Source organism: Anser cygnoides, chromosome 3, assembly GCF_040182565.1.
Source record: "Anser cygnoides isolate HZ-2024a breed goose chromosome 3, Taihu_goose_T2T_genome, whole genome shotgun sequence".
NCBI lineage: Eukaryota > Metazoa > Chordata > Aves > Anseriformes > Anatidae > Anser > Anser cygnoides.
The window spans coordinates 88,312,546-88,325,611 of NC_089875.1; the positions used below are offsets into that span (position 1 = coordinate 88,312,546).

At 39.4% G+C, this 13,066-nt stretch overlaps 1 long non-coding RNA gene across 1 annotated transcript in view; it reads right to left on the reverse strand.

Moving 5' to 3' along the window:
* LOC106047538 (uncharacterized) overlaps positions 1-12,720 on the reverse strand; it is a 40,349-nt gene extending 27,629 nt beyond the window's left edge. The window contains exons 1-4 of the long non-coding RNA XR_001213827.3: positions 12,029-12,720; positions 6,855-6,911; positions 5,002-5,114; positions 3,058-3,158 (exon numbers count right to left, since the gene is read on the reverse strand). This is a non-coding gene — a long non-coding RNA (uncharacterized lncRNA). The remainder of the gene's footprint in view (positions 1-3,057; positions 3,159-5,001; positions 5,115-6,854; positions 6,912-12,028) is intronic.
* Positions 12,721-13,066: the final 346 nt, after the last annotated feature.

Sequence of the window (13,066 nt, forward strand, 5' to 3'; positions counted from 1 at the left end):
TATGATAAAACACAAAGACTTAATTTTAGGTGTATTTGGGGCTTTGGGGCTGAACCAGAGTCACAGAATTACATGAACAGAAGGCATAAAATCTAACATACAATTATTTATTAAATTTGTCCATGGCAAGACATAGAAAAGAGGACAGTTAAAATACTATCACAGATTATGTCAGATCACACTAATAGTTATCATATTGCGACTGATGTAATATAGCTGAAAGAAATACTGGGCAATGAAGACAGTTTTGCATCAGGTTAAAGTATACTTTCCTAGCCTGTTGAATGTGTGTTTTACAGGAAACCCAGGAAGCACAATTTTATGCTAGTCTCATACAGCTAAATATCAAACTATATTCCAGCCAAATTCAAAATCAGTCAGTGCCTGGCTTAGTAAAAGTATGACCCAAAGAGTTCTAAAAGTCAGTGCAGTTGTTCCTTCCAACTGTGGACCAGAGTCTGGATTTCCTCATGGGAGCAGGAGCATAGGAGATTTCTATAATGGGAGAAATCTTGTATCATTCATCAGACAATCTGAAATACTGCATCTGAAAATAAATAACTAAATAAACAAATAAACATAAACATAATAATAATAATAATAATAATAATAATAATAATAATAATAATAATAAACAAACCTAATTTATCTCTTGAAGAAATGATGTATGTAAGAGTACATTCATGTTATCCTGGTTTTGGCTGAGACAACTTTCTTCATAGTGGCTGGTATGTCGCTGTGTTTTGGACTTAGGAGAAAAATAGTCTTGATAACACACTAATGTATTTAGTTGTTGCAGAGCAGCGCTTACACAGAGCCAAGGCCTTTCCTGCTCCTCGTGTTGCCCTGTCAGCGAGGAGGCTGGGGGTGCACCAGGAGCTGGGAGGGGACACAGCCAGGGCAGCTGGCCCAGGCTGGCCAAAGGGATGCCCACACCTGGTGGTGTCGTGCTGAACAATAAGACCTGGGGGAATTGGCTGGGGGGGGCTGTTGGGCCAGTGGGCTGTGTATTGGTCAACGGGTAGTGAGTAATCACACTGTGCATCACTTGTTTTGTATATAATTAATTTTCCTTCCTTCTCTGTCCTATTAAACTGTCTTTATCTCAATATGTAATTTTTAGCTTTTTTTTTTTTTTTCCTTCCCCCCACTGTGGATGAGTGAGCAAATGGCTGTGTGGTTCTTAGCTGCCCACTGGGTTAAGCCACAACACATGTGCACATATGCACACGCAAAAAATATATGCCATGGACACCTCTTTGCAGATCTGTTGTCTTCCAGATTATTTGCTTGAAGATCGTTGGCATTGTTGCAAGATCATACACTCGCTTAACAAATCCACCATCTAATAGTTACAGCTTCTCTAATTTGTGAGCTTATATTATTTAGAAAAACTCAAATACTGTACTGTATATGATATTAGAAAATCGTAACATTTGGCTTACTGAAGTGTAATATTACTTTGTCTCTGTCCAAGGTATTAAAAAAGAATGAAGAACTTGAGGATCTGCATATTTTCTGGAAAAGTCACATCTCTCCTAGACATTACATATGTATGTCTGGAATATTACTTTCAGATATTTAAGAGAAGGAGCAATTTATATTATGAAGCTTTGCATTATTTTTTCTTCTGATGTCTTTTTTTTTTTTTCTTGTTGGCTCCATGGTACTTTTTCTAATGCCAAAATTGTTCAGAGCATTTTCTAAGGGCTTTATATTTGAGCATTATAAAATCTTTTATAGATGGGTGGCAACCTGGATTCTTTCTTTTCTTCTCATGTATTATCACCAGTAATGAAGGCTGTGTTGACCAAATTCCATTTCTGGGCACCTCTCAGCCATCCTCTCTTATTGTGCTTAAGTAGCTGCATCTTACACAATTGACTCTTCTGTTCATGGTAAACAGCAAAGAGAAGAATTCAACTCTCTCTTTTGTTTGAGTTGACTCTGAATATGGCTTGAGGAACTGCTATGTATATAGGTACTATAGCAACTCTGCCTTCCTTGTGTCCTTTGTTAATGCTGAAACACAGAGCAGATTTTTGTCTCTGCAAAACACTTCCAAAAGCATCATGTATATTGCAAGTCTGAAGACTGCTGCACATAACACTGTGATAAATAGGTGTTAATAGTTCCCAGTCAACTTTCAGTGCTTACAGTAAATACTGTAAATTGTAAAAAGCATTTAAATGGAATCCTTTAATTCACTGTGAATGCTATGGAAGACTGTCGATAAATTTAAATAAAAGCTATTATACAGTAAACCTACTGATGTTTCCCACACAGTCTCTACTTTGTTGCTGTGATACATGTTCAAATGCAAAAGTTTCAGCATTTATCCTTCAATATCTAGGACACGTATGTAAATGTATTCTTCTCTTGTCTTCTCCCAGAGAGAATGTCTCAGTGTTTATAACCCGATATAAAAATGTGTGTTCATTTTGCATCTTTTTGACACTGTAAATCCAGTCTTTTTAATGAGGATTTTACTTTCAAGGGGGAAACACAACTGGAGTTTGTTAAACCAAAGCATGGTTTAACCATGCCCAGCTCTGGAGGAGAGGGCAGGTTTGAGAGGCCATGCCAGCTCAGAAGCAAAAGCCACACAGAAATGTTAGTACAACATGTGGCCCTTAGCTAATGAGACGATATAGATTTTGGGACTGAGCTGATATTTCTACTAAATGTTCATGTTTGTGTTAGGCTGTATTTTGGTGTGGACAACTCTAAGAAACTCCTTTGTCTTTAGCTAAAAGACAAAATAGCTCAATTAAGCAGAGACCCCATAATGGTCAAAAAAATAAAATTCCTCAGATCTATCACAAATTTTATATTTGCAGCACATAAACCATGAAGTAGCACTGATAGGATGACAGTCTGGTATTTGTTAGATGCCCTTTATTCTTCTGAAAGGAAATATACTAAGGGAGGATGCAAAAATATACACTTACAAAATATCACACAGACACTAGGTCACATTTTGCCCTGGAGTAATCTCAGTAGTTTTCCTAGTGGGGAATTTGGATTCCCAAATAGAAGAAACAACACTAACCATACCTGTCGGCTTTCTGGAGATGAGAGAATCTCTGGCACTGACACATCAAGTGGCACCATGCATGGAAAGCCACATCTTCCTAGCTTCCCAGCCCACACTCCTTCTGTGAGGGTAAACAGATAAGGTTTAATTTATTAATAATAATCTGTGAATGTACATGGATAAGGTTTAATTTATTAATGGCAATTGCCTAAAAATAGACATGTGTCAAACTTCTTCATCTGTAAAAAACAGAATGTGCCATGAGCATGTGAGAAACACTCCGTAGCCAATAACTTAGGCTCAGGCGAGGATCTCAGTGAAGCAGTAATTTATTCGCGATTGCAATGGCGGCGCCCCACAAGCAGGAGAGCGCGCCTACTAGTTCCAAAAACACAGTTTATATACTTTTTGATGACAGGACCCTCCCCTGTTTCCCCACTGGAGTGGGTAATCCAGGTTCACAATCTACCTGATGCTTCACAGACAATGCCTGGCCTTCAGTTGCCGGCCTGTTTTTGAGGTGGTAATGTTTTCTCCCCTTATCTGGCTTGACTTAACATAGTGATTTTCACCTGATTGCACTAAGGAGTCTGGTTGTCTGCATTTTACGAGGTCACCTGCTGAGCTTTCTTATCACTGTAAGCATATCTCAATACCACATTCCTTCCTTCTAAACAATGTAACACTGCAAAAACAACATTTCTATTCCCACAAGCAGGAGAAGGAAGGAAACAAATAATAAAAAAAAGAGAGGGCAAAGAACTGGGCACAAGGAGTAGCCAAGTTCAATGTTCCTAAAAGATCAGATTCTAAATTGAGAATGAAGAAAGGATCCAATTAGTGGATCAAAGAACAAAAAGTCATGCAGTAAATTAAAACGATGACAAAGAATAAAAAATGGCACTGGTGTTAATCATGTGCAGTTATGTGAGATTCATAGAATCATAACTGTATGAAGCTGGACAGAGCTGTGCAAGAGAAAATGATTAGTGAAGTGGAATAGAACTGAAAATTCATGCAGAAACCATGGGATTGTACCCAGGGGCTAGTAAAACATACAAAAGAATGGGGTTTCCTGCTGTTTCAATTTTCTTTGTTGCATAGGTGCTGATCACAAGTGAATACTGTTGACTTGTCCGTATCAAATCAATTAGAATTGCTTTGCTGATCTTTTTCTCTCTAACCTCAGACTACTTAACTTCATACTGGAAAATAATTAACTGATTCTACATCCTGACTTCCTCCTCCTGGCAAGGTCCAAGTTAGATCAACTGATGCACCACATTTGGCTTTAGAGTTGAAGAGTTCAGCAAATTATAATCACAAATGAGATAAATATTACAATGGGATAAAAATGGTCATCCTAAGAAGGACAAAATTTCAGGAGATCAGAGATCTGGCATTGGCTGTGGCTTCTATTCTGAAGCACAGTCAGATATACAGCTTGAGATGAGACCTATATGCTCTCCACTGGTAATAGCAGCCATCAATCTTTTGCAGAGTTGTCACACCATTAAAAGAAGGGAGCATTACACAAGGTAGCATATCAAGACTCGTTAGAAACACTGGCAAAGAAGTTTAGGACAAACACATGGCTATGAAATTGCTTTTTACTTTCAAAGTCAGATGACTAAATACAACATTGCTAAACAGGCCTAGATTGCCTAACAACCATTCAATTTCAAAGCAATGTTTCTAATTTCAAAACATCACGTTAAATGAATGTTGTTTCCATCAAGTTTATCATTTTCTCATTCCACTGGACTTGTGAAACTATTTATGACTTTCATTAGTCTAAACTGAAATTAAACCCTAACATATATATATATATATATATATACATATAATCGTGTTTTAAGCACATGGATGGATGACATAGGGGCTCCGCACTTTGGAATAACAGTTTTGCAAAAACAGCTGCGAATGCATCTAATTATTAATTTTCAACATGATTTACTGCTTACCTGTATAGCTAGCTGAGGAAAGTCTGGTGATTCCCTGAGGATATTCCGCTGTTTTGCTCTTTTTTCCTGGATGGTCTAGTTTCTCTCTAACTCTTCATGAACCAGCTTTAGAACTTGTAAGAATAAATAATAAAATAAATAAATAAAAAGAAAGAAAGGAAAGAACTTTTCTCTTACCCGTTTCCCTTCTCCTATTTTTCCAATGAAGTTTAAGCTTTCAGTAGATGTGGAGAAGATGACTCTAAAATATACCAGCTATAGGCACAGATAAGGAACAAGACAGACAGATTAAAACGAAGATAGGAACCAGGAAAATATCAGTGAGAAAAACCCATGCAGCTGCTTCAAAGTTATTCCTAAATGTGCTAAATGGGCCAGATTTGTTTCAAGCCAGTTCAGCAAATTCTGTCAGGGCAAACATTTGAGAGTTCTTCTCAAAGCCTGGAGATTTGAAGGCCCCATGTGAGCTATCAAGTGTACTACAAAACAGTGTCAGCACGATTAAAGTTGCTGAATATGTATGAAGTGATTCTGGCTACTGCATTTCTCAGAGGGCCCAGAGAGGCTATGTCTTAGGTCCTCTGAACCTGAGTGATGCTGAGCCCAGAGATGTCTCTACAGGAGGTCTCTGTCATCCTTGTACCCTTCCCAAACAGGGATATCATAGGGCTGGTGTCCTTCCTCCTCCTCCCAGGTCTTCTCAGTGTTCCCTGTCCTTCACAACATGGATAAGTAGCCTTGCCCATAAATTCCCACCTGTCACCATGAAAGTGATACATCCTGCTCTATCCCCTGGCCCATTCTCAATAGATATTTCTTCTAAATGAGCATAACCAATTCTACAAAGGGGGTAAAATACTGCCTAAAGCAGCAGCTGCTGCCTCATTTTCAACCATAAGACCCAGGCAGATGAAGAAGACGTGCTGCATCCTCCCTGCATGATGTGGTAGCAGAGCTGTCACATGGAGCTGGAGAGGAGAGCCAGATGTCCACTACTTACCCTTCTGCTTTATGTTGCAGACATCTGTTTCCACCTCTATGTGCAGTATTATTTGGTGTTTGTAAGCTGTGGTTAATCCACCATCAGCATGGCTAACTCAGATAAGACTATACAACAGGATGGTCATGTTCCAGTGGTTCCCCAGTGTGTCTGGCTGGGAGACCACTGAGTGAAGGAAAGGTTTCCCTCAACACAGCCCTGGCAGACCTATGCTGCACAGACTGTCCAAGCTCCTTTCCGTTGTTGAGTCACGTGCATGTCTTTCACATAGGTCACCACTCATGGATGTAGTAACCAACTACTCTGGCTGAGTGCTCAAGGGATGTGGATTTAGTTCAGACTGCAAAGAGCCTCTTACCTCTGCTGCCATGAGTCTGCTTTTTAATTTGTCAGAAATAAGGCTGATGCTACCTGCATCCAGAAACTGCTGACACAACTTAAAGGAATCACTGCTGAGGAGCTAGCTGCAGCCTTCCAGTGCTTCAGGTTTGCTTTTTGCTGACGGGATCACTTGAATGGCTCTCAAAGCCCTCTCAGATTCCCCCTTCCTGGGCATGGTGAACACCCGGACTGCAATAACCCAGGAGTTTCCTTCTCATCTCCTGCATGGCAATCACTTCTTTGGTCATAGTGGATACATTTGGCATAGGCTAGCCAGGCATTTCCAGACCAAGGAAGTGAAAAACAATATTATGTTTCTGGCCTCTTGACTCTGTCAAAGTGATGTAAAGGAGCGAGGCTGGCAAAGGTAATTCTGGCTGCAGTCACTTTTATAAGCGTCTTCATGCCATGCCCTTGCAAAGCTGACTCCAACACACTGGCTTGATAGATTGAAATAGGAATGTGTCCTTACCAAAGGACAGCCACAGACCCCTGAGTTAATCCAACATTTCTTGTCCTCGTCGCTCATCTGAAAAAAAGAATCAAAATTTACTTTATCAGATGGCTACTTTTTATCATACTTGTTTTGCTCCATACCATAACAAATGCATGACCCTGAAGACTTACAGTGATAGCTGTGTGTACAACTACCTCTGTTGGTTAAAGGACTGACCTGTGCTTTATTAATATTTATAGATTTAAATTTTTAATATGCAACAATTCTGCATTATTGAATAGGTGACGTTCTGCATTTTAATGGTTATGGAGTAGGAGGGGGCTCTTTGTAGTTAACGTTACAATAAATTTTTCATTATTAAATAAGAAGTTGCTACCTCTAACCTCCTCAAACAAAATCCACACAGACAACATGTTGGTGCAATGGTGAAAAATTCTCTCAAGAGATATATGATATATTTGTGGAAAATTTGCTTATGGAATTTGGATTTATGGTACACAAATTTTTGGAGTAGGACTAGGATGTAGATTCAGGCTTCCATAGGTTTATTCTGAAAGCAAGATCTTTGCTAAAGGCTTTAGTAATAGCTGCATTGTAAAGAACTTGTATTTTAGAGGACAGTTTGGGATTTCGAGACCTCTTAGGTGTTACACAAAAATATGAACCATTTGGTATAAGATGAGGTCAGCTCACTTAGGAAATAATTAAGCATTTAGTCACAACAGTTACTGACAATTTTCTTCTACTCTGCCAGATAAATATTCTATGAATATTGTCAAGGTCTAGTTTGTGTGTTTATGTGGTAATAACACCTTCGCCATCAGTGCATCAACAATGAAGAGTTTCTCTGGAATAACAAACCTGGTAGAGTTTCACCCTCAGGTGTGTCAAGATCTCCACATTGTCAGTCAGGTGGGCTGTAATTGCATTAAGTACTGTGCTCTTCAAATAACAGCGTGAGTCCAATGTATTTTCATTTAGGAAAGGATACTCCATGTGAATACCAGAATCACAATCTAGTCCAGTATAATTAATAAACCTTTTTCTTAGAATGTCTCTTAATGTCAAATTTGTACTGCATAAAAATTAGTCATGTCAAGGTTCTCGATCTCAAAAATATTAATAAGATTTGAATTAGGGTTATTTGGATAAATTTAATGGTACAATACTCAACTTGAACAAGCTGTTTCCCATATCAGCTTTCTTTTAAGTTTATTTTTATTTGTACCTTTCAAGTACAAAGAAGTCCATCTCACCTTATATTATTTTTAGAATATAGTCATACTGGTGAGCCAAGGATTCAGCTGGTGGATTTGCCACCATACTTCTTTATTTCATAAGAATTAAATACTTCTTTATATTCATATTTTTATTCGTACTTCTTTATATTCATATTTTTATTTTATACATCATGGCTCTATATTTCTGCAATGAATGTAAAGAAAGATATAATTCTTGCAATCTGTGTGGAGGAGTTAGTGTTACTTTGAAAGCCAGTCACCCTAACTGAAGGAAATCAGTCACGTGTATAATTATGAGATATAACTTAATATTCAGAATGGTCAATAATTCAAAACTGTAGGTCCTGAATTTAGATCATGTACTATCACAGAAGGTGCACAACTTCTCCAGTTTTAGAGAAGTGTTTCCCCGGAATTTGGAAACAAGGCAAACCAAACAGTTTCATTATCTGTCCTGTTGTGTATCTACATCCCAGTGACAGTCAGATGAATGTACTTGCACACAGTGGCTGAGACAGCTAATAAACTTTTCATGGCACTCAATGAAAGGGATTGTGTTATCTTAGATTCCTCCCTGATGTTATTCTCATGTTGACTTCACCGAAGGCAACATTTGCCAGTAGAGAATTGAAAAATTAAATGGGTTCATAAAGCAAAACAACAAATATAACACGGTTATGGTATACTTAAAGCAATTATAATTATTAATTAAATATTTAGGATGCAGTGTTTCCTTTTAAGGAAACTGTCTGATTTCACAGCCCCTGAAATACAACACAGTCTGTGAAGCTCAATTTCACTATATTTTTATCTTTACTTGCAAGTAAATGTTTTGTTTTTCCGTTTAAGCATGAGTTAATCTAATAATCTAATCAAAGATCAGAGCTTTCTCTATATATGAAATACAATAAATCTATGCTGTTTTACAGAAAAAAAAAAAGTACAAAAATGCAGCCACTGCTACATTTCATATCAGGACACTACATAAAATAGCAAGACTCCCACTCTCATTATACAGTGGTATAAAACAAATACCAGGCCGTAACATTATTTCCTTGCATCTTCAGAAATGCAAACTGGCAAGCTTGCCTGGTATGTGATTAACAGCTTGTCAGCTGGGGGTACTTTACAAATGAAATTATTTCTTTCACGATTAACCTTTGATGACATCAGTAATTCCCACATCTAGGACACAACAGTGCCTGGTAATGGGCACAGAGGAGGAGCGCACACTGACTCACGCTGCAAGCAGGCACACTGAAACACAGACTTTTGGATAGGTTTAGCTTCCATGCCAACTGCTAAGCAAATGCCAAGTTTTCAGTAGCACTCAGAAACTTGTGGCTCCCACAGTGAGCCTATGAGGAGATTTTCAGAAATATGCAGGCACCAGCTCTTCTGAAAAATCTACTTATTGCTTTAGGTGCTGGCGACAGTTACAGTCTCCTAATGAGCTGCCCCTTACAGACTTTCCTCAGCCTTACAGAACAGTGGCTCGAAGGCACTGCCTTGCTCTGCCATTCCTCTGCCATTATTTTCACTTACCTCTTCCCTCCCAAGCCCTCATTGCCTGCATTTTACTGCTGTCACAGCTCCTTCCTCTTTCAGAGATAAGCATGGACTATTTTGTTTTGTGCCTGCCTAGCAGAATGGCGTTTGAGCATCCTGCTCGAATCCTCTGGGCACTGCTCCAATAAGACTAACGTCTGTTTGCAAATTACGCTAGCGCTAGGAGACAATGATATATGACCTTTCACAATATTGGGCGAGGTATTGATCAGAGTCATTGATCCCATTTTTGAGTGACTGTCTCACCCGGGAAGACAAGTGAAATAAAAAGTCTGACGGTGTCTGCAAAAGCCTGTGCCTGATCAGAAACTTCAAAAGCCTTTTTATTTATTTTTTGCTGACCTTTCAGCCTGAACAGTGTTACCAGATATCATACTATTGTTCGCCTGTTTTTTAGAAGAGCCTTCTTCTATGAAAATAACTCGTTGTTGTTGTCTGTTTTTTGAATAGACGAGACAAATGGATATCATACAACACTTTACTTGTGTGCGCAACCCTCAGTTACAGGACCACTGCTCCCTCAGGTAGGAAACACTTTGCAGATGAGACACAGGTCCTGTGAGAACATTTGCTAGGGCTAGGTCCACACATTACATATATGCTTTCCTGTTTTGGAAGAAGCTTTTCTAGTTTTTAAATGAGTAGCCGCCTAGAAGAAACACTTATTACTTCTTTCTGTTACTTTATGGGGACATCATTAGTGGCTTGTTCTGTCTTAAACAGACAGCTAAGACTTGGCTCCCAAACAGCAAGTGATAAAAACATATCACCTCACAAGTCAACTTTTAATATTTTCAGACTCACAATCGTAACATGGTATTATCTGAAAATAAGAACAAGCTCTTTCATTTCATTTAGAGCTGTGCTGCATATACGTACCCACGGCTGGTTAGGTGAGGCTATGCAGTGGCAGCCCATTTCTGAAGGAGCACGTAGGCAAATTTCTGCTGATGACATACAGACAGTATGAATAATGGATTTAGCATGCATACATGCTTAAGTGGGGTAGTGAAGATGCTGGCCTTGGCAACTGAATTCATGTTTAAATGGAAAAATAACTCTGTATTACATTCTTAGATCTGCGATGCCAAACAGATATCCAGTATCACTTGGGAAGGGAGATTTGTGTCAGAACAGGTTTGATCAAGACATTCTATGTTTTTGGGAGGATACAACAAAGTTTAAGTAGAAATTTTCAGATGGAAAGCAGATCAGCTAAGGAGACTGCTGAGAAATTTAAGTACCAGTTCTATGTAAAATGTGAATGTTGAGAAAATGTTTTCAAACTGAAGCAGAATGAACCAATGAATACTGATTCTGTGCAAGAGGCTTGCAGTGCAGATGCTCAGTTGTCCCAGTACGTTCCATCTCCCAAAGGATATTCTGTTTTACCTCTCATCCCTGGTGTTTAGTGACACGTGCTATATTGCTTATGAGACATGCTGTGCAGCATTTTTCCATCAACAAATCAAAATATAACACATTTCATTTTTTTTCCCATTAAAAATTCATTCGCACATAGTATAAGAAATCTTTCTTTGTTAAGGTCAGCAACCCTACAGTCAGCCCTTGTAAAACACCTCTCCTAGCCTTGCTGGATAAAGCTGCATCTCATTGCTCCCGTTGCCAATACCTCAGACTGCAAAGCATTGCTGAGGCTACCTGAGGCAATACAGTCCCACCTTTGTGCCCAGTCTCTTTTAACCTCATCCTTAGGCTCCCTGCTCATGATTATTCTTGATTAGCTGATAACAACTGATAAATGAAAGCATTTTAAAGGCTGAGGCACACCTCACTGGAATGCTACTCTCTTTATAATTTGCCACCTTCACAAGAAAACCAAATAAGCCTCCCACTCCAGTCCTGTCACTCGAACTTTCAAGTGTCTGGAAATAAGCCACCAAGAAGCCCAGCCAGCTCCATGTAGAATTGGCATAACCTATATACACTTTCCTCTCCCGCTATTGCCCCCTAATGCCTGACAGAATAGGCACAACAGAAGCAATCAGCAACTTAATCAAGTTTCTCTGGTTTAGTAAATGTTTAAATTTTTACTTATCACCTAGTTACCAAAGCATTAAACAGTATTTTGGGACTCCTTTGTCCATGAAGTCCCTGATTTTTAGCCTTATGAATAATAATGAAAAATAAATAAATAAAAAGAAAAAAAATGTGGTGCAAAGCAGATTTCAGCTGAGCGTCCCCCACCAGGATACCTCCCAGGTTTCTTATCTCAGGCTGCAAAGTGAAGCCTGGACTCACCCATCCTTCCGCCTGCAATGCTTGAAGAGCATCAGCCCATGCAACCTAGGGACTGTTTAAAAACTAAGCACACTGGCAACACATCCTCCTCAGGAGCAACTGCAGGTTTGCACTCACCTCTGCGGAAGAAGGAAAGAGGTTCCCTGCATCGGCATCTCCACAGTCAACGAACTCTTCCAGTCACCTCTCACATCACTTGTCAGGGAAATATGCTGGCACCAAACACACAGAAATCAAAGCAAAAGCCTTTCCCTGCCGGACCAATCAAGCCTGACAATTGTCTTGCGGTGGATGCCAGAGAGATTCTGAATATTTTGGCAGAAACGCAGGCTTTTTCTAGGTGAGAATCTGCCTACATAGGATTTATGCAAACATTTCCTCACTTGGTCTGTAGCCACCCCTTCGCAGCTAAGCAGTTTAGCATTATCTCCAGTTCTTTACATAGTTCTGAGTTTAAAATACTACCACCACCTAAAATAAGAGGAGTTTCAATTACAGTGCTCTCTGAAATGAAAGAGGTGGAAGCCAGTTTGACAATTTAAGCTGATAGCTGAGATCCTGCCTCGCTAGCATTTTTGGCACTTGGCCTAGGGAGGAAGTAAAGAGAGGGAGGGAAGGGACAAACAGAAAGAAGGAATAAAGGAGGGTAAGAGTGATCCAGTCCACCTAATATAATGCCATATATTGCCTATAAAGGAAACTTTATAGTCAGTGACAAGAGAAGTGTTTTTTTTTTTTTTTTTTTTCAAATCCTACAGAGGTTATTCTCATCTACCAAACAGAAGCATGTCTGTCCCTTCACTGACAGTGTAGGGGTCTCAGGTATTCTCAGGGAGTGATGAAACCCACGAAAATGCATTGCCTCTCCTCCTCTGAGAGCACACGAAGGCAGTGGAAAGCATCAGATACTTCCACTCACTTGAAGTATGGTCTACCTGATGCTTTTCTGAGAACAGGCACCTACTGGAGCAGATGATAGAGCTCTGTTGAGAGCTCAAAAATTTGCTTAAGAGATGGGAGGAAGGAATTGTTCCTGGACCTCAGTTGCAGGAGTGTGCTGGAGGGGACACAGATTTACACCTGCTTGGAACAAGCACATCAGAACCTGAATTGTTAGCAGGCTAAATTATTCAAAACAACCAGTCTGCAGGTCTA